Genomic DNA, 22,730 nt, shown 5'->3' with positions numbered 1-22,730 from the left:
AGTGTGGGATAAAGGATTCCATTCCTGCAAGAATAATTTCACTGGCAAGATCTGAGCAAACGTTCACATCAGAAGTTTTGAAACAGTAATCCGACCAAGGAAAAGAAGAAAAGAAGTCTCGCAGGTCATCCCATTTTGCATTCTTGTAATGCCAAACAACACGAGGTTGGGAATAGCCATGAGATAAAGGTTCCATTGGAGAAGAGACAATCACCAAGTTGTGATCTGAAGTGCCTAAAGGACCTCTGACTTCGACCGTGTACTTAGATGGGTTGTTTGTGAGAAAAAGATCAAGCGTATTGGCTGTATGATTAGGATTGTCTGGTATTCTTGTAGGTAAATGAACAATCTGTGCTAGGTCATTAGTAATTGCAAAAGCTGCAGCATCTCGACCTGCTGGGTCGGTGTGACTAGAAAACGGAAGCCAGCTGGAGTTGTGAACATTAAAATCACTAAGGAAAATTACTTCACTGTTAGGAAAGTTGGACTGGAGAAAGTCAAGTTGCAAAGAGAGGAAGTCAAACAGCTCCAAGTGATTAGTGGAGTTGGCAGAACGGTAGACACAACAGATGAATTTTACACAATGAGGTAGAGAGATTTTAAGCCAGAGGAGACTCCAGATTGCCAAGACTCTGACAGGGAATATCAGAATGGACATATGCACAAGTACCACCTTTGAGGCAAAAGGAATCATACAGCGAATAATTTGGGCATCTGAGATGAGCTGTATTTGAATCAACCGATAACTGAGATTCTGTCAGAAAAAGTAGATGTGGTTTGGCAGACTGCTAGTGGAAATGGACATCGTTGAGATTAGAATTGAGATCACGTATATTTGTGAAATGATTTAGGAAGTGTTTGGGAGGTTTAAATCTTTTCGCAGATAAGCTTGCTCTATTAGTTTGACAATTCATGGTGTATTCAATAGTAAGAAAAAGTATAAAGTAATGAAATTTTTGGATATGGCGTACACGTGGTAAGAATATACCCAAATCCTTGACATAACGTGGCCTCGACAATGCTCCCCACATACACACTACTTGGACTTCCTCCAATCACTATCTGGCAGAGTAGAGGTAGCAAGATTATACACTAGCTGATCGGGAAGCCTCCTAGAGAGTTACCAATAGGTTCGGTCCGGTGTACTGTCCGGCCTGCGAACACCGTTTTAGAGCTGTACCCTCGAAATGTAAGGAATATTGGATCTCGCCACGACGTTCATCATAACCTCAAAATTAATCAATCATACTGCATGATGGAAGAGATAGGGAAGGGTTGACCGGAACTTAGCTCTAGAGACTAAACATGGGTTCACCACTTCAAGCCTCCAATAAGCAAAGTGGTGGTATTTCACCGGTTGATGAGAGTCATCTACCATCTAGTACTGCCTGGTAACATACAGGGGCAGCGTTCCTCCATGTGGTGTGGGTGCCATCTGGGTGGTCACCCACCATGTACTTGTGCATGGCGATTATAATCAGGATTACTAACAGTCCCACCATCGTGAAGGTGCAAGCAGAGGATTTGGCTGTCACAGACCGTCCGGACTTCGTCGAAATAGGGTCCACTTGACTTGAGTGTCACCCGAATATCAGTTCCATCAGCGTTTTAAACTCCCAGGTAGCAAGTACAGCTTGACTGGCATATCTGAGAGAATGTCCGTGACAACCTCAAGGACCAACAACCCCAAGTATATGGATATTGTACATGTGTAGGGTTGTGTACCATTGTTCATCCGGTCATTTAGCCGCTGGACCCCTACTGAGGCCCACCGTTGCCCCTTTGACTAAGATTTACTCTGGCACGTCCTGCCACCTAATTTCTTGAGATTTCAGTGGCTAGGACCTTAAAAAAAATATATATATATATACACACACACACCCTTTATGCGCTCGCGTGGATGTTATTTGTTATGTTATTTGGTTTTTAGGAGCATTAGCAACTAAGGCCATATTGCTCCGGGATATGCGGTGGTCATTCCCTGACCTTTCCGCATCCTCCGTATTTGGTGGTGACGACTCGCGTGGAAGGGAGGCGCTAGGAATGAGAGGTCAAAAGTAGTGGGCGAAGGTGATTTTAGATAGTTTAATTTAGATTGTGTGGGGCATTCGCTTGCATGCAGGTAGAGTGTGGGGAGTAGATTGAAGACTGGGGGGAAAAGGCAGAGACATGGAGCTGATAGAGAAGACAGCTCCAGTTTACAGTGTGGCATACCCATGCCCCACCAGAGAGTAAGAATGGGGTGGCGCGTGGGGTCGACGGTGGAACCATCACACTCCCCCACCCGCCAGGGAGGGGTATAAGTGTTTTCAATGTCTAATGGCATCAGGGGTTTCCCCCATCTCCGCGTTGCTTTTATTGTAGTAGCTGCTGGACCTCTTCTGAGGCCCAACGTTGCCCCACTTGCGCCCCGTGGAGGCAGACCAGGTACCCGATAATCTTTAGTTCACTCTGGCAGGTCCTGCCACCTAATTTCCTGAGATTTTAGTAGCTAGGACCTTAAAAAAAAAAAAAAAAAAATCACACATAGATATCACTCGATTGCGTAGGGTGATTTCATTGAATAAAGGAAGACCGAAATATGGGCGTAAGTTCATTTTGATTCATTGAATTTATGTGTGTGGGGAATTTGCTTGTGTAAGGATAGAGAGGGGGAAGACTGAAGACTGGGGGGTTAAAGGAGGAAGGATAAGGCCAATAGAGTAGGAGGCCTCAATTTGGTGTCAGTAGGGCACGCCCTGCTAGAAGGAAGAATGGGGGGTGGTGTGGAGGGGAGGAAACAGTATGACCGTCTACTCCCCCCTGCCCAGGTAGGGTAGAAAGAGCCGCACAAGGGAGTCGGCACAGGTCGCCAATATGGTGTGTGTGTGTGTGTGTGTGTGTGTGTGTGTGTGTGTGTGTGTGTGTGTGTGTGTGTGCGTGTGTGTGTGTGTGCAGTCTGGCTGTAGAGTGGCTAGGTCAGCAGGTTCAGAACAGCATCACGACATTGGCCCCACCAGGAGGTACATCCAGGGACAAGGTCTCTACCGACTTGTTCACAGATCAGTTGAATGCTGGCGTTGGTCATGGGATCAAGGTCTCATCGAGTTTGGTCATGATCATAGTCCTGTTTCCATTTTGGGTGGTCATTCTTGGTATGTGGTCACTTTCATGTTTGTTCTGTTATCTGGGCGCCGATACAGTGTTGTCACTCCTGCATATGGTGATTGTCACATTCTAGGGTAATTCGTTGGGTAAATTACATGCGCTATCGGTCCAGTTGACAGGGTGTCCATGTTTGATTGTGATGTTCGTGGGTGCAAAGTCCTGTCCGATATCGTGGTACTTTGATCTTTCTGGTTCAGTTGACAAAGTAATGGCACTCATGAGAGCAGAGTCCCGTCTGACGAGTTGTAGTCAGGTCCTGCATCAGGCCTGGGGAGGTTGGGTCATTGCCCTTAGTCGGGTAAACAGCTCATGTGCAAAGCACGAGAGGGCTTTGTAGTGTTCCTCCTCATGTAATATAAGGTGCTCCCGTTCCTTTGGGTTAAAGCGTATCTTTGTGATGAAATGACATCTGATTGCCTCAAAGAGGGGACAATCGTGCATTAGGTGTGACCATGTTTAGTTTTCTCCGCAGTGGCATAATGGGAATCCCTGATGCTGAAAGTTGACAGCTTGGCATTAAAAGAGCCGTGCCCTGTTAGAAGAAAGGTGGTGTAGAGCCCCGGTGAGAACCAGTTTGGCTGTTCAGGATACACTTGTGTAATGTCCGGGATGAACTTCTGGGTTATCTCACCTTTAGTTGAATCCGCCCATCGAGATTGCCAGGTTTGTTGAAGATATTTGGTTAGTCGTTTCTTTTCTGCGTTGCTGTTGTTGGTCGGGTCTGTGGTGAAGCCAGTGCAAGTTACACTGTTCCCTCTTGATAGTTGATATAGCATGCCACAGCAGACAATCTCCAGGTCCAAGGGTAGGAGCCCCACAAGGGCCTGCAGTGCATGTGAGCTGACCGTGCAGCATGCTCTGGAGACGGTGAGTAAGATGCTGCACTGTATCGTTTCTAGCTTTCTTTTATTGACTGCGGTGGTTGCTTTTTTAAACCAGATCTCTGCTGCATAGCTGATGGCTGGTATGAAGAAAGCCTTGTAAAAGATGGTCAGGGTTCTTTTCCTTAAGCCCCAATCCTTTTGCGAGACTCTTGCTATGAGGGCTGAGTAGTTTTTGATCATTTTTTGTAGATATACGAGGTGTGGATGTGAATGAAAGATTTTTATCAAGGATGATTCCTAGGTATTTTAATTCCATGGTCAGTTTTATGGTTTTTCCTTCTATTTTTATCTGAGGTGGCCTCCTGATATCAAGGGAGCCTTTTAAAAGTATTGAGTATGTCTTATAAGGTGATATTCTTAAGTGATGATTTTTTGAGCATTCTTGGAGGGTGTCTATGGCCCGGTTTGCAATAGCCTCAAGTTGTGCACGATTGTCCGCCTCCAGCATCAGGACCAGGTCATCTGCAAAGGCTTGAGCATCTGCTCCATTTAGATCCTGGTTTAGGAAGCTGTTCAACACCAGGTTCCAGAGGAGAGGCTCCAGGACTTATCCCTGTGGGCATCCTCGGAACACCGGCCGGGTGAGTTGGGTGTAGATACTGAGATCCTTCTGTCCGAAAGATAGGTTTTGATGCATTGGTATAAGTTGCTGGGAATGTTTGCCTCCCAGAGTCTGCCGAGTACACTTGGCCACCAAAGTGAGTCAAATGCCCCGGCAAAGTCGATGGAGATAATAAGGAAGTATTTACTACTGCTGTGTGTAGCTGCATTTATTATACGTTCCAGGGCATCCACGGTGGAACATCCTCGTCGAAAGCCAAATTGCTTGGGAGAGGGGAGGCCTGCTTCTTGGTAGTGAGCTTGTATCCTGCTGTAAGTGTTCATACAATTTACTTAGTACTGCAGTAGGGCTATGGGTCTGTATGACTCTGGGAGTTCCTGTGGCTTCTTTGGGTTCTTCAGTATTAGTCTAATTCGTGCTGCTCTCCAATCATGGGGAAAATATCCTGCAGATAGGCAGTGGTTATATAAGTTTAATATAGTTGTTGGGATATATTCCACGGCCTTTTTTTTTTTTTTTTTTACAATTTCTGGCTCCAGGTAGTCTTCGCCGGGTGTTCGCTTATTTCTTATTTTAGCTGTCACCAGATGGAGGTCTTCAAGTGTGAACGGGTCCTCCCGATGTGCTGGGCAATAATTGGTATTTTCTTCACAGAGCAGATGTGGCTCAGGAGTGTGGTCTGAGGGGAGTTTCTGGAAGGTGGTATTCAGGATATTGTCTATAGATTGGTGCCGGGATGTGGTATAGTGGCCATCGGGTGTCTTTGTCGAAGATATTACTTCTCCTTTTGGTAATTTATTAGTTGCCACTTTGTATGCAACCCCCCCAGGGGTCCTTATTTCCTGTTGTTGAGACTAGTGTCTCCCGTGAACATTTTTTCCGGGTTCTTATCAGGGCTGTGTATTTGTTTCCGACCTCACGGTATTGTTGTCTGAGGACTTCTACCTCTGCTGCCGGCCAGGATCTTCTCGCTCGCTGGAAGCTTTTACGGTGTGTATTTACTTCATTCCGCAGTTTCTGAAGCTCAGGGCGCCACCATGGGACTGAACCTGCGGATGGTTTCTTTCTTTTTATAGCTATGTTTGAAGCCTCTGTGATTAGACTTACTATAGCACACTGGTGCTAGTCCGGGGTGAGGTTTGTGCTGTCAAATGCTTCAACGGAGTATGTCAGTGCCTCCTGAAATTGTTCCCAGTTTGCCTTGGCTATAGCAAATCTGTTGAGGATTGTTCTGGGTGTGGGTGGTTTATTGAGGGCACGGTGCATCTAGAAAGTTATTACTCTATGGTCAGAGGTTGTCCAGTCCTCTCTGACCTTCCATGAGGATATGTATCCTGCTGTGGAGCGAGTGGCTAGGCTTATGTCTATTGTCGCCTCCCAAAGAGTACTTGAGAAGGTCGGTAGATTATTTGGCTGATTCAATACTGTGAAGCTGCTGTTGGTCAGGAATTCTTCCAGGTGCTGTCCATTGGCAGTTCCTCGTCGATCGGAAGTTGTACTGTGCCAGGCTGGTGACCTGCAGTTTGCATCTGCACAGACGATTATTTTAGTATTAGGGAGCTCGTGGAGGACATTTTGCAGGTATTGGGTTGCGGGGAGAATATCTTCCAGGTCGGCAGTATAGCGATATGGCATAAAATTCTCCCAATGGAGAGATGATCTGGGCACACGCAGCCCATTCGTTGCAAAAGTGGGTTATTTTAGTAACTGTGAGGTCAGGGTAGCAGACGACCAGGGCCGCCCAGGGGGTGTTGCCGTTATGTTGTACAATTTTGAACGTGAGTGGGTATCCTCTCACCTCTTTCTTGTGTGTGTAGGGTTCCTGGAGGAAGAGGATGTCAAGGTTGTCCTCGTCTACCTTTTTCTTTAGTTGCGCAGTGACTGCAATTGCCCATTGTGCATTATGCTGTGCAAATTTCACTGTGTTAGAATCTTTATATTTACAAAGAGTTCCCATAATCTGTTCTTTGTTGTTGAGTGCTTTTGGCTTTTAAGTACACTGGACAGTTACTGTCTCTGACAGAGTGGTCTGCTGGTAACTTTAGGGCTTTGCAGTTTTTGCACACTGGTGGAGCGGTTTTGTTTGGGCAGGAATTGTAATTGTGGCCTACTTCTGCGCAGTGCCCACAGGTTGGAGAAGTTTGCGGTTGGGTACATGTGTGTGTGGTGTGGCCAAATCGGCAGCATCTAAAACACTTTGGAACAGCCACGTGCTCTCTGAAGCGATGACTGCCCCAATTGATGTACATTCTTGCCTGCTGCGTTAGTACTTTCCACGCTCTGGGAGGAAACCACCCAGTTAGTTGAGCTATTATTTCTGGGTTTTGTCTGATATCTGGGTGTTATCAGATTCGATGGGTCCGTATCCGGGAATGCTTACTGCAGGTTTTTGTGATATATCTCAATTGTGCAATTAAAGATTACAACGCTTGGTCCTTTTTTCTTGGGAGTTTCTGCTTGTACGCCCAAGGACGGCACTTTTGGATTTGCTATAATTTTGTTCTCCTGTGTTTCTGTCTCGATGATGACGCCGACGTTGTGGGTCTTCCTTATCGATTTTATTCTGGTGTGTTTAAATTCATCGCTAAGGTTAGTAATTACAGTCTTCTTTACTTCTTCACTTGCGTGAAGGGTCTCGGTGTTTGTTGGCTTCAGTATGACCAGGTTGGGTCTTGGTAGTAGTGGTACTTTCTTTTTGCTGGGAGCAGCGAGGGTTGGTGGTCGCTCTGTTGTCATTGTGGTCCTCAGCGCTTGGGCATATGTGGGTGCGCGCTGTTGCATTTGGCTTGCCCCACATTCCATATATGCCCGGAGCTTGGCATTGGCGCTCTCACTCTCGAGGTAAGTTTCCGTCAAGAGAGTGTCCAGCTTGTTCCACAGGTTCACAATTTGTGCCCTTAGCCCTGTGGTTACCCTGTTAGATTGCTCCTTAAATAATAAGGCAGCCTTGAGGAACAGAGACTTCTCGTGAACTGTACCCCCAGGCAAGGAGGGATTGAGGGGAGCCTCCGGTGGCTTCTCCTCGCTGGTGTCCTTTTGGCTTGTTTGGTTTTCTGTTATGTCTTTTGATTCAGTTTGGGAGCGCATCTCCCGCTCCGGATTAGGTGTTGGCTTTCTATACTTGCGTTTTCCCGTTAGCGGGGCCCCGAATGGGGTTCTGACATCTCCTGTTGTTGGTCTATGACGACGGGGTCATCATTTTGGCTCTGATGCGCGGCATCTGTGGGTTTTTTCAATTTCCCATACATCTTTGCGAATTTCGGATTATCGAACTTTTACGGATAATCGGAGTTTATGAGGTCCCGCGTGAAAGAGCTCGTGGAGGTGAGCAAGAGGCCACCTTCGTCAAGTCTGTGTGAATTTGGAGCTGAATAGTCCTTCAGCAAAGATTTTGGGCTACGGGGAGGGGTATAGTGGAATTGTCATGGATTCTGGCAAAATGCAGAAGGCATCAAGTTCATGGTTCATGCTTTTGCACCCCTGCAAAAGCATGAACCAGCCAACTTTTGATTACAGGAGACTTACATAAAAGATGACCCCCATCATACATAACATCACGATTATTCATGCGAATAGAATTGCGGATAGCCCCGCTCATGGAGGAGTTACAATCCTCTTGGGCAACAAGACCCCATTTCGACCTTTGCGAATTACAACCAGCATAGAGGCTGTTGCAATCGCCTTACAGTGAAGTTTTTATTAACAGCCTGCTCCATTTATTTGCCACCTAGGACTGACATACTCCAGAAAGTCCTTGATCTTATTTCGCAGTTAGTTCCCCTTTCCTACTCCTTTGGGATTTTGATGGACATAACATGCCGATACCAATGGAAGGGGACTTCCATTGATATGCCAATATTTATGTAGAGCATATGCTCACTGACAACAACCTCTCCTTTCTAAATGTGGGAACAGATACCTTCTTTCACATGCCTATATGTACATTTTCTGCCATTGATCTTTCTATCTGCTCCCATTCTCTTCTCCTTTCTCTTACCTGGAAGGTGGAGGAAAACTCTTATGGAAGTGATCATTTCCCCATGATAACCTGATTAAGGAGTGGAAGATCGTGTCTTCCTTTTAGGTTACTGTGGTGAAAGATTGATCTGGCTGACTGGAATGCCTTTCAAGACCTGGCAAATTTTGAAATCACTGCAGTCGGTCAGGAGTCTATTATTGATACAGTCACATAGATCACAGAAAGTATCGTCCATGCAGCTGCGATTTCAATTCCAAGAACACCCACCCAGTTTCCACCATTTCCCAAACCATGATGGAACTTTGAATGCACAGCAGCAAAACAAAGCATGGAGGATATTCTGCCGATATGCCACCACAGCCAGTCTCAGCTTTTAAATGCAAACATGCTAAGGCACATTATATCTGATTTCAGAGCAAGAATGAATCCTGGATCCATTTTACAGCTATTAACCAGGCAACCAGCTCTAAGGTGGTCTGGGAAAAAGTGTGTAAAATGAAGGAAAAGTACACTGCACAGCCCTCATCGGTCCTGGAATATAATGGATATACTATTGCAGACTCTGCTACAATAGCCCATGCCCTTGGGGAAACATTTGCTAACATCTTGGTAACATCCTCTTACTTCCCTGAGTTTCTGGTTCTTTAACACCTTAAACAAAAGATTTAACTACCATCAAGGGCAAAGGAAGGGTTTTTGCTTTTTTAAAGGTGACTACAATGGTCATAGGCAGTTTTAATTCTATGCACTGGGATCAACTGATGATGTTACCAATGGTGAATTCTAAATGGGAAGCGTTCAGGGACTTAATCTTGGAGGCTACTAGGCTTTTCATACCAACTAAGAAATACCGTTCAAGTTTCAGGCCTAAATGGATGTCAGATGAATTAACGAGACTCGTGGCAGAGAAGAAATATGCATGGGATGCATATAAATTATCAGGTGACCCAGAAGCCTACGGCAGACATAAGCTAGTCTGTAATCAAGAAACAAAGGAGGTTAGTCAGGCAAAGGTGGATTACAAGAAATCTTTGGTAAGGGATGCGAAGAAAAACAGCAAAGGGTTTTTTACTTATGTAAACTCTAGAAGGAAGGCAATGAATCAGATTAGTCCACTTAACATAGATGGTTTGACTGTTGATGTCAAGCTCAAGTAGCTGATAAACTGAATGATTATTTTGATTCTACATTCACACATGAGGAGTTATTCAAGGAGGAGAATACCAATAGTTCATCAAACTCTAACAGTGAGTTGAGTGATTTTGTAATAACTGAGAGCAAAGTGGTGGGTTCAGATAGTTGAAGTTAAACATAAAAAAGGCACCCAGAGTGGATGGAATCTATCCAGTTATATTGAAGGAGGCAGAGAGTTAAGTTAGCAAACCCTTACCCATAATTATGAGAGCATCTTTAGATTCAAGGATGGTCCCCCATGGACTGGAGATGTGCAAATGTATCCACAATTCACAAAGGGGGGTTCAAAGGGTAACACAAAGAATTATAGACCTGTTAGCTTAACTTCTCTTCTGCAGAAAATAATGGGGTCACTGGTTAAAGAGGTAATCCTCTATCACCTCTTAGTCAAGGTGCTTATGTTGCACCTTGTTCTTAGTAGTGACACCGCATGGTTTTGCTAAGGGAAAGTCTTGTCTGACAAATTTGATTGGATACTATGATGTGGTCACAAAGGAATTGGATGCAAAAAAAGAATTTTGATATCACATACTTGGATTACAGAAATCTATTGATACTGTTGCACATGGAAGACTGCTGTACAAATTGGAGTGGTATGGCATTAAGGGTAATTTGCTGCAATGGATAAAGGGATAGTTGAGTGGGAGACGGCAGAGAGTGGTAATAAATGGACACTGCTCTACATGGACTAATGTTATTAGTGGAATTCCCCAGGGTTTGATGCTGAGCCCATTGTTTTGTGTATTTATCAATGATATCGATGAAGGTATATCCGGTATAATTTCCAAGTTTGCAGATGATGCAAAGGTTGGCAGAGTCGTTAATGGCAGTAAAGACAGTATGCTACTGCAACAGGATCTAGAAAAGAGAAGGCAGATGGGCTAAGAAGTGGCAACTGAATTTTAACATTGACAAATGCAAAGTCCTGCACATGTGGAGCAGTAACCCAAGAGAAACATACCGACTATATGGTACTACATTTAGTGGAGAATAAAAAAAGACCTAGTGGTAATTGTGCAGTCGAATATGAAAGTCTCTGACAGTGAAGACGGGTTGCCGGAGCAGTTTATGGAGTTTTGTCAGTGATATATAGGAATTTTTGCTATCAAGGACAGAATTAGTTAAAAAGTACAGGTCACTGTTGAAAAAAAGCCGTGAATTAGGTTAGAATTTGAAAGTGTCTGCAATTCTGCCCAGACATGATAGGAGGGAGTATCTGATGAGAACCTTGTCGATCAATTCAGCCCTGGAAAGATTGTGCAAGGCTCAAGGGGTAGAATTTTTTTCAGCCTGTTCTATACTTGTTAACAGAAGAGACTGCTTCTACAGGGATGGAATGTGGGATACACTTAAATAGAAAGGGTTCAAGAATATTTGGTGATGCTATCGAGGCAGTGTTAGGTGGTTTGGAAAACTGTTAGCTTGTGGGGATACAAGGACTAATAGATTAACAGTAGCCACTGGCAGAGGCGAAAGTGATTCTTGCCCTGCTTCTATTGGAATGAGCAGAAGCCTGCAAAACAAGGTGCAGCATATTTCAGAGACTGCTAGGAGTCATTGCGGTACAAGTAAACAGATGGGTCGTGTTAGGGTAGCTAAGAATAGGAACAGGTGCATGTATACTTGTGCGTACACTAATGCTAGGAGTTTGGTAAATAAATTTGATGAATTTGAGGTATTGCTCAAAGCATCAAAGGTGGATATTGTTGGGATATCAGAGACGTTGTGTCACACAGATATATAAGGAATGCAGAACTGGAATTTGGGGAGTACTACGTCTACAGAAAGGATAGTCAGGATAGGAAAGTTAGGAGGGGTTATTAGTTAAGAAACACATAAAATGCAAGGAAGTGCAGCCAGTTAACATCGCTGGACAGTGCAGTGTCGAGTCAGTTTGGTGTGACATAAGCACTGGGAGATATCAAAATTGAGATTGGAGTGCGTTATAGGCCTAATGACTCTGATGAGTATAATAAGAAACTGTACATGGAAATAGTGGGCCAGTAATCAGAGAGTCTTGTAATTGGGGATTTTAATTTCCTGGATATTGATTGGAATTTGTGGATTGGTCACTCACACACTAGCAAGGCTTTTGTTGATTTATTGGATGATTGTTTTCTACCTCAGCATGTTCGGGAGGTAACTAGAGGGAGTAATACTCTTGATCTGATTATCAGTAGTGATTCTTCATGCATTCATAATCTGCAGATAAAGGAACCACTTGGTGGTAGGGATCACAGTGTGCTGACATGGGATTTACTCAATGAGGTAACTACCATCATGGAGAGAAGGGTTTTTGCTTTCGTAAAGGCGATTATGGTGGTCTGAGACGACAGTATTTAAATTCTATACGGTGGAACCAACTGATGATGTTACTGACAGCAAATTCAAAATGAGAGGCATTCAAAGAATTCATCTTGGAAGCTACTAGGTTTTACATACCAAGTAAGAAATACAGTAAACCCCTGCTATTCGCGGGGGTTACGTTCCTGAGAAATGCCACGAATACTGAGTTGGCTCCCATAGTACTTTCATTTCGATGCCAAATGCAAGCATATGGCATTGAAATGAAAATAAGAAACAATTTAATATTAAATGTAATATTTATTAGAAATTTCAAACAAATCTTTCAAACCAGCATCTTTGCTAGCTAAAAAACTTATCCTGCCAGTGCTATCACCAGTTTCGCTAAAGTGTTGATAAAGGAGTTTTGCCTTTTCACAAATGATGAGTAAACTTAACGGAATTTTATTTTTAGTTCGGTCTTCTATCCACAGATTTAAAGCTTTTTCCATTTTTTCTAATTTAAATCACGAGTTACAGAGCAAATTTTTGAAGAAATTAGCGCATTTTCACGGACACTACGGCGGATTTTTCTTCCGATTTCTTGATTGATCATACCGTTGACTCATTCATTTTATAATAGATTTTCTCAATAACAGAAAGTGAGGAGACACTTTTACCATTAGAAATTTTATCTGATAACTCAATTTTATTTGCTAGTCATCAACTTCTTTGATCTTTTCACATTTCCCTTGTTATTCGTAGCCATATTTTTGTACGGGTTAGAAAGAACTTGTCCACAATAAAGTCACTTTCTTCCATTAACACACTAGAAAAAGTCTGTTTTACACTGCAAAACGGTTGATTTATCACATTTGTAAGCATATCGATTTATAAATTAATTGCATATAAATTAAAAGCAAATGACGAAACCTTCCATGACAAGCGCATAACACATACTGAACAATGATCAACGAGAAATATCCACGCTCGCGATTTTGCCACCCCTCTTCCCCCACCCACTGAGCGCTGTTTTGATCGGCAACGATAATTTTAGCCACGCCCATGTTTTTTATGTGCGGAAAATGTTCACGGCGCTTAAAAATTCACATTTTTTAAGGTTTCATTTTATAGTAAATCAGCGACCGCGAATACAGATACCGCAAATATCGGGGGTTTACTGTATAGTTAAAGATTTAGGCCAAAATGAATGTCAGATGAACTAATTACACATGTGGCAGAGAAGAAAAAATGCATAGGATACATATAAATTAATAGGTTACATGGAAGCCTATGATAGATATAAGCTGGTCTGTAACCAAAGGAGGTTAGTCAGGCAAGGGCAGATTAGGAGAAATCTTTGGCAAAGGATGCAAAGAAAAACAGCAAAGAGTTCTTTACTTATGTAAACTCTATAAGGAAAGGGATGAATGAGATTGGTGGATATTGATGGTTCAACTGTTGATGATCTTGCTCAGTTGGCTAACAAACTGAATGAGTGTTTTGCGTCTTCATTCACACATGAGGAGTTATTCAGAAAGAGGAATGCCAGAGGTGAATTAAAATCTGGCAGTGAGTAGATGATTTTGTAATAACTGAGAGGAAAGTGGAAAAGAATTTGTTGTAGATAAACATAAAAAAGGCACCCGAGGTGGATGGAATCTATCCAGTTATATTACTATGATGTGGTCTCAAAGGAACTGGATGCAGGGAATAACTTTGATATCATATATTTGGATCTTAGAAAGGCTTTTTATACTGTTGCACATCGAAGAATGCTGCACAAATTGGAGTAGTCTGGCATTGGAGGCAAATTGCTGCTATGGATAAAGGGAATGATTGAGTGGGAGAAGACAGATAGTGGTAATCAATGGACACTTCTCTTCATTGACTAATGTTATTAGTGGAGTTTCTCAGTGTTGGGACCATTGTTGTTTTCTGTATTTATAAATGATATTGATGATGGTATATCAAGCTTAATGTCCAAGTTTGCAGACGATACGAGGATGGCAGGGTTGTTAAAGACACTAATGACAGTACGCTGCTGCAACAGGATCTAGAAAAGTTGAGCAGATGGACTGAGATGTGGCAAATGAAGTTTAAATTTTCAAATGTAATAAGTAACCCCAGAGTAACGTATGAAATCTGGTACTTCACAGTGGTAGAGAATGAAAAGGATCTGGGGATAATTGTGCAGGTAGATATGAAGTTTTCTGAGCAGTGCAGATGGTCTGCACGAGTAGCCCATGGCGTCTTGTCAATGATACACAGGAATTTTTCTAGCAGGGATAAGGAGGTGATTATCCCCTTGTATAAGGCACCGTAGTAGACTGGTCAGGAGGGAGAGTGCAGTAGCACACGCTCTTTGAATAGACCGGGGTTCAAGGCCCTGACTGCTGAATATGGTCGATCTGCCAACTGGCACTGGACCAGTGTGGCACGTTATGATCCATTTCCCTTGGCATGAATTGTTGAGGAGGCTTCCATCCTCCAGTGGGTTGATAATGGCTGCACCTTACCTTTTTTTATAAGGCAATGGACAGGCCACACCTTGAGTACTGTATACACGTTTGGAGGCCTCATTTTAAGAAGGATGTAGAACTGTTGGAACGAGTACAGAGAAGGGCAACAAGATTAATGAATGGAACGAAGGGTTCCTCTTACGAAGAAAGGCTTAAGTTTTGCAGATTAGTGTGTCTGCAGACTAGGCACCTGTGAGGTGATCTGATTGAGGTGTATAAAGCCTCGAATGGTTTGAGCATGCTCAATGTTGATAGGATTCTTCCTCTTGCTCAGAATAATCATGTGAGAGGGCAATATATTCAAATTGAGGGAAGTCAGTTGTTAGATAGATGTGTGGAAGTTTGGCTTTAGCCTGCAGGTAGTTGATTGGTGAGCAGACTTCCATATTTTGTTGTGGAAGTTGATAGCCTAAATAAATTTAAGGCTGAGATGGACAGGTATTTGGAATGAATGGAGGGGTGAAATGCGAGCGTTTTTTTTTTTTTTTTTGTTTGGCTGATGCTGCATAAGCTTACTTGCTTGCATGATATGCCTCTACTAATGCTAATAATGATCAAGATCTTCAGTAATGATAGCTATCATATTAGTAAAGTTGAACATGCTGTCTCTCAGGCAAAGTATGGCAAATGGCCATGCCTTTTGAAAGTTGACATGTTTAAAGAACTTTTCAGATGAAACCTGAGTTATATTTACATGTTTTCAGTGGTTGTCTTGACTAGCATGTCTTCCCTCAGGTATGGATTATTGCATTATTAAAACTTGTTAGTAGAAGTCCATATCATAGCTCTTTTATCAATTATTGGAAAGACAGATGAACAGTTGTGTATCAATCACACAATGATTACGTATAATGAAAAGAATGTCCTCTGAAAAAGTTGAAGAGGATGAGGCAGTATATCCTTGTCATTTTTGTTCATTTTAAAGATACATTCAACATGTTCGGTAGGAGGCATACTGGTGAGGCTTTGAAAATCTGAGTGCTCGGATAATTTTTGCTCCGTCTTTAGAAATTATTTTATAGATAGATAGGTTCTAATTATACCGAGTTAAGGTTTAAATTTGTAAGCGGGTCCCCCCCAGGATTTGGTGGGTGGCCTCTTTGCTTGGAACATAGTGTTGGATAGGTTTCTTAAAAGACAGTTTAATAATATCAATAGCTTATGCCAGCAGATCCCAAACTGTGTGGCATAAGCTATCATATTGATAGCTTATGCCGCAGCGAACTCACAGAGGCACCTCTGGATATTTTAAATTTTCGAGGGAAACACAGCGATACTCGACATGTTGGACAACCCACATACTACTAGCTAGAGGTAGTTCACAGTTTCAACATTACTTATTAAATTGTTTTTGGACCTAACCACTTAATAAATGGAACTATTAGATATTTCTTTTGGCCTAGGGGTGCCGCAATAAAATTACTGAGACACTAAGGGGGCACTGTGAACCGAAAAAGTTTGGGAACCTCTGGCTTATGTCAATGATTTAACTATATTAGTGTGTGGTAATTCCAGATCAGAAATTGAAACTCAGGCAGCAGAAATGTTACAAAATTTAATGGATTGGAGTAGATTGTACAAATGCTGCGAAAAGGCCAATTAAGTGCCCAGTAGTGAGGCTAATGGAGTCTCCCTGAGAAATGTCAAAACAGTGACCACAAAGCCCCTGTGCATGATAGTTAGGGGTTACGTGTATGTTCTCCCCCACAATTCTCCACACAACTTAATTTTCCCCCATGTTCTTCTGTACATCTTCCATGCTGATAGTTGGAAGTCATAAAAGCAGACCCTGATAGCTGTTTTTAGGTTCATGCATAGCAACAGCCTTACCAAACCCCTGTGAAAATCTTTTTTCCTTCCGTCTTCAAAACTTGCTCCTCATCCTGCATGTTTATCAACCAAAAAACAAATCAGTCTCTCTTCTGTTATATGCTCACTGGTGTCTATCATACTAAATCCTTACCTAGAAAAAAATATAGAACAAATAACAGAGGACACAATCTCATGCATAGGAACTTTGTGACCACTCTCTAGGTACCTTTGTTTGTACTTGGAAGAGCAATTATTTTTTACAGAGCATGTTAAATATTTGAAAAATGAAATTGAGATGTACTCTAAGCTCAGAAGAGTTATTTGGGTAAACTGGAGGATTAAATGTATACCACTGAATCTATTATATGACTGTCTATTTATCCCTATGGTTACCTATGCTTTCTGGAGCTTAGATACATAATATTACTAATTCCATTATTAAAAAGCATCTATTTCAAACTCAGGCTTGCCAAACAGTTTCAAGGATAAATCAGATTGTTCCACTTGATATTAATGGTTTGACTGTAGATGATCATTCTCAGTTAGCTACTAGACTAAATGAGTATTTTGCATCTACATTCACATGTGGAGTGATTCAAGGAGGAGGACAGATGTTTGTTAGTATTAGTAATGGCTCCATGGTGCAAGAAAGCCTATGGCGTATGCTGCACCAGCCAAAAAAAAAAAAAAAAATCCCAAATAAAACAATGATAAAAAAAAAATAATAAATATTAATAAATAATAATAATTAATAAAAGAAAAGGAAATTAAACATATCATCCTATGCGCTTCCCTGACGCGAAGGTACTATCCAGATGACCTTTCAATTTCCCCAAACTCTCAGCCTCTACCACCCATGTAGGCAACATGGGTGGTAGAGGCTGACACTTTAACTCCCTGCTACAATTCATCAAACTGTAGCAGGGAGTTAAATGATTTTGTCATAACTGAGAGCAAACTGGAGGAGGAATTGTTGAAGTTAAACATAAGAAAGGGACCTGGGGTGGATGGTATCTATCCAGTTATATTAAAGGAAGCAGCAACGGAAGTAAGCAAACCGTTAGCTTCCTTGGACTTTGGGGAGGTCCCCATGGACTGGAGGTTTGCAAATGTATCGCCAATTCACAAAGGGGAATCAAAGGGTGACACGAATAATTACAGACCTGTTAGTTTGACTTCTTTTCCAGGAAAAATAATGGAGTTACTGGTTAAAGAAGCACTGCAGGATCATCTAGACAAGATGATCCTGCAGTCATAATTCAGACACAGCATGGGTTTGTTAAGGAGAAGTCTTGTCTGACCAATTTGATTTGGTACTATGATGTAGTCACAAAACAACTGGATGCAAAAAATATTTTTGATATCGTGTACAGCCACTCCCTGACTTACGTAACGGTTGTGTTCTGTGGAACGCTATGTAAGTCAGAATTTCTCTAAATGCTTATCCAGCACTCGCAAATTTGATTGAAGCAAAAAAGAAGTGTTCGACAGACATGTAAATAGAATTATTTATTCAATTTTTTTATCTCATGTGCAGGAAAAATTATAAAAGTGTGCATAATTCCAAAAATGTCAAAATTATAAAATTACAAAAAGAGGATACAGGCAAGTTTTATCTTTCAAGCATCGTTGCCAGAATTAACTCTCCAGCTGATAAGCACGCCACTGCAGAAGTTGAGGGCTGTGGAAATTTAGAAGGAAATTTTCCAACACATCACAATTTCTTTTCAGCTGCAGAATCTACACTGCAACTTCACAGCAGGTGCCTCCTTAGCCAGGTGGGAAGGAGCAGCAGTGCATGGCACACGCTTCTTGATTAGACCGGGGTTCGAGCCCGTCACCACCAAATACGGAGGATGCGGAAAGGTCAGGGAATGACCACCGCATATCGCGGAGCAATATGGCCTTAGTTGCTAATGCTCCTAAAAAATCTAAATAACAAATAACAACTTCACAGCATATTTTAATGTTAAGAAACCAGCACGATACTTGAACCTATTAAACTACCCATTGGTTTAACCAACCCAAACTTGGCTTATGGTTCGCCATACTTATCCTTAATATCTTCATGGATACTTGTTGCTTTTGCTTTAATGGCCGGACTCAGGGGCACTCACTTCTGAATCTGATTTTCCATCCATATTATTAATAGCTTTTCCATATTCGATATAGCACCTGAACGCTGCTTTGTGATCACTGTTGATCCTTTAACATGTTCTTTTATATGCACACTGTTTTATAGCATTCACTGTTTGAAGCAGTGAGACCTAATTCCTGTGCAATAGATAACAAACTTTGTCCTGCTTCGTACTTCTTAATTAATCATCTTCATTTCTAAATCAGTTTTCTTTCGTTTCCTAGCACTGCCAACACTTGTGCTTTATGTTGTCCTTTTCCCTTCACCTTTGTAATAAGTAAATAGGAATGAAGAGAAGATTCTGAAAATTTATTAATTTTTTTTATATGATTGAAGATTTTAGTGAAGGGGAACTCATTTCACCATAATACTGTAACGTAAAAATCCACCAAATTCCATTTATCAGTATTATCAGAAATGCAGTAAGATTGAGTTTACTACCCGTTTATAATAGATTGCGCTAACAGAAAAGCCCAATTAACTTGGAAGTGCAAATTGTTTTACGGTAGTGACCTCCAGAAAAATGTTTTAAAAAAATATCACAAAGGCATTCAAAATTGATTCTTATAACGGAACATATGATATCGATGAAAGTGTAGTGCAATTTCCAATATAAAAATGTCCTTTTACAGAGATAAATAATGTAGTTATATAGCGAAAATTTCAACTTCTGAGGTCTTGGAACGAATTACGAAAAAGAAACCAATGTTATTGTGTTCGCATTACGATATTTTCACGATACCTCCATTTATTCCTACAGGATGTAAAATACGTTTCCATGATTTTTTTAAGTTTGTACCATCCAGCAAAATCTTACATAAAGTCAAATTTCCGTAAGTCGAGTGTTACGTAAGCCAGGGAGTAGCTGTACTTGGATTTCAGGAAAGCTTTTGATACTGTTGCACATGGAAGATTGCTGTACAAATTGAACAGTATGGCATTAAGGGCATGTTGCTACAATGGATAAAAGGATGATTGAGTGGGAGAAGATAGAGAGTTAATTTGGAAGGTGCAATATGGCCTAAGTAGCCCTTGTGCCAGAAAACACCACAACAACTACAACAAGACAGAGAGTGGCAATCAGTGGACACTGCCCTTCGTGGACTAATGGTATTGGTGGAGTCTCCCAGGTGTGGTGTTGGGCCCATTGTTGTTTTCTGTATTTATCAATGATATTGATGAAGGTATATCAGGGTTAATGTCTAAGTTTGCAGACGATACGAAGGTTAGCAGGTTTGTTAATGACAGTAATGATAGTACACTACTGAACAGGATCTGGAAAAGTTGAGCTAACAGGCAATTGAAGTACTGCATATGGTAGCAGTAATTGCAGAATAATGCACCAACTGGGTGTTACTACACTCAGGGTAGTGGAGAATGAAAAGGATCTAGGGGTAATTGTGCAGTCAGATATGAAGTTTTCTGAGTATTGCAGATAGTCTTCAAGAGTAGCTGATTGTGCCTTGTCAATGATATACAGGAATTTTGCTAGCAGCGATAAGGAGGTAATTGTCCCCTTGTATATGGTAATGGTCAAGGATACGGGTCTGGAGGCCTTATTTTAGGAAGGATGTAGAGCTGCTGGAACGAGTACAGAGAAGGGCAGTGCGATTGGTCAGTGGAACTAATGGTTGCTGTTACCAAGAAAGGCTTCAAGTTCTGCAAATTGCAGCATGTAGAGAATATGCACCTGCAAGCAGATCTAATTGAGGTGTATAAGGCCTTGAATGGTTTGAGCAAGCTCAATGCTGATGGGATTCTTCCTCTTTTTTGAAAGGTTTGAGCAAGCTCAATGCTGATGGGATTCTTCCTCTTTTTTGAAAGGTTTGAGCAAGCTCAATGCTGATGGGATTCTTCCTCTTTTTTGAAAGGTTTGAGCAAGCTCAATGCTGATGGGATTCTTCCTCTTTTTTGAAAGGTTTGAGCAAGCTCAATGCTGATGGGGTTTCTTCTTATTGCTCAGATTACTCACTTGAGTAGACATAATCTCAAATTGAGGAAAGACAATTGTAGAATAGATTGTGCAGCAGAAATTTGCATTTAGCCAGCATTGTGGTTAAAATAGTTGGAACAAACTTCAACGTTGTAATTGAGGTCAACAACTTGAATAAGTTCAACAAGAGAAACATTTGGAGTGAATGGATTGGTGAAATGTGGTTTCCCCCCCCCCCACTGAAGGTATATAAGCTTTTTTTTCTTGCATCATATGCCTCTACTAATGCTATCCTTTGTTAAAACTCAGTCAGGTCATTTCTGGTTTGGCTCAGCATCACCCAGTCCCAGTTTTTCCACCACGTTACTTATCTCTTCTTCATTTAAGCCAGTTCCAAAATCTGTAACTGAATTTCGTGGAACCTCACAAGTTTCTGAATACAGTAAACCCCCACTATTCGCGGTCGCTGATTTAATATAAAATGAAACCTAAAAAAAAAAATGTGAATTTTAAAGCGCCGTGAACATTTTCTTGCATAAAAAAAATGGGTGTGGCTAAAATCATCTTTCCCGGTCAAAACAGTGCTCAGTGGGTTGGGGTAGAGGGCTGACAAAATCGCGAGCATGGATATTTCCCAATAATCCTTGTTCAGTATGTGTTATGCGCTTGTCGTAGAAGGTTTCGTCATTTGCTTTTAAATGTTTATAAATTGAATAAATTTTATCAATTTATAAATTGATATGCTTACAAAAGTGAAAAATCTACCATTTTGCAGTGAGTTAGTGTAAACACTTTTTCGAGTGTGTTAACGGTTAAAAGAAAGTAACTTTATTTTGAAATGATTTTCCAAAAGAAAGTTTCAGTGAGTCAACGGTACATCAATCAAGATATCGGAAAAAAAAATCTGCCATTGTGTCTGTGAAAACGTGCTAATTTCTTCAAAAATTTGCTCTGTAACTTGTGTGATGTTAAATTAGAAAAAAATGGAAAAAGCTTTAAATCTGTGGATAGAAGACCGAACTCAAAATAAAATTCCGTTAAGTTCATTCATCATTCGTGAAAAGGCAAAACACCTTCATCAACAACGCTTTAGCGAATACTGTGGATTTTAGTGTTTTGCACCAACCTTGCGTAGAAATAAAAACACAAAGGAAACTGGACTTTTAATAACTGTGTTTATAATAAATTATAATAACCTGTATTTACAATAAATTTAACTTTACGATAAACTATACATATAAAATATTAAAATCTGCTACATTATGAACAATAAAATGCATTAAAATATACTAAGTTAAAAGCGATAAAAAACCATAGCTTTCAAAGGCTCCAGCCTTCTTCTTCAGCGGTATTTTCTTGTTCTGCAGTACATCTTTAAATATCAGCAGGTTCATGGTACTCATCACGTGTTTCATTCTCACGTGTTCCGTTCTCTTGCGTTGTGGAACCGGAAGTGGCTCGAGCGGGAGTCATACGGAACCGTTCATCCCTTCTGAGGATAGTGGCCTCAAAGAGGGGATGAATCCGCGTACCTCTATCTCTATTAATGTTGATTGTAGAATAGATCCGCAAACTCTCGAGCCACTTACGGTCCCCAGAACTTATGCGCCCGATCGGTGATGATAGCATCGTCCGGGGAGATCTGGTGCTGCTTTAGCGAAATTGGTGATAGCACTGGCGGGATAAGTTTTTTGTTAGCAAAGGCACTGATTTGAAAGATTTGTTTTAAATTTCTAATAAATATTACATTTAATAATAAATTGCTTTTCTTATTTTCATTTCGATGCCTTATGCTTGTATTTCACATTGTACTGTCTATCTACATAGTCATATTATGAAGGTACATATGATACATAAATAGACAAAATTTTAGACTAACTTTTCTTATATATTTCATACTTTGGAACGGAACCCTTTTATTACTATGGGAGCCATAACTCAGTATTTGCGGCATTTCTCAGGAACGTAAACCCCCGCGATTAGTGGGGGTTTACTGTACCTTGAATGCACTCCAGCCACATATTCTACTGCACAGCATTCATCATAGACCAAGTGATTTCCTCCCATGATGATGCAACGTTGCCAACTGCCTAATATTGTATCCCTGCCAGAACTCTCCAACTGGTGGAAAGTTCCCACTGTTTCTCTCTCTCTCTCTCTTGTGTGTGTGATTAGGCTTTGACTGGTGTCGCCCCTTGGTTCATCTGTTATAGCTAAGAGATTATATTTCTTATCTTTAAGATCTATATATTCAATAGAAGGATTTAAATATTAGGA

The 22,730-nt window shown here is 41.3% G+C and overlaps 1 protein-coding gene across 3 annotated transcripts in view; it reads left to right on the top strand.

Moving 5' to 3' along the window:
* The window catches only part of mRpL1 (mitochondrial ribosomal protein L1), a 468,615-nt gene that overhangs the window by 99,624 nt on the left and 346,261 nt on the right, over positions 1 to 22,730 (top strand). The gene's annotated exons all lie outside the window — the stretch shown is intronic.

The sequence above is a fragment of the Mastigoproctus giganteus genome, chromosome 8 (genome assembly GCF_048544385.1).
Source record: "Mastigoproctus giganteus isolate SK-2022 chromosome 8, ASM4854438v1, whole genome shotgun sequence".
Lineage (NCBI taxonomy): Eukaryota > Metazoa > Arthropoda > Arachnida > Uropygi > Thelyphonidae > Mastigoproctus > Mastigoproctus giganteus.
This window is presented reverse-complemented; position numbering and strand designations above follow the sequence as displayed.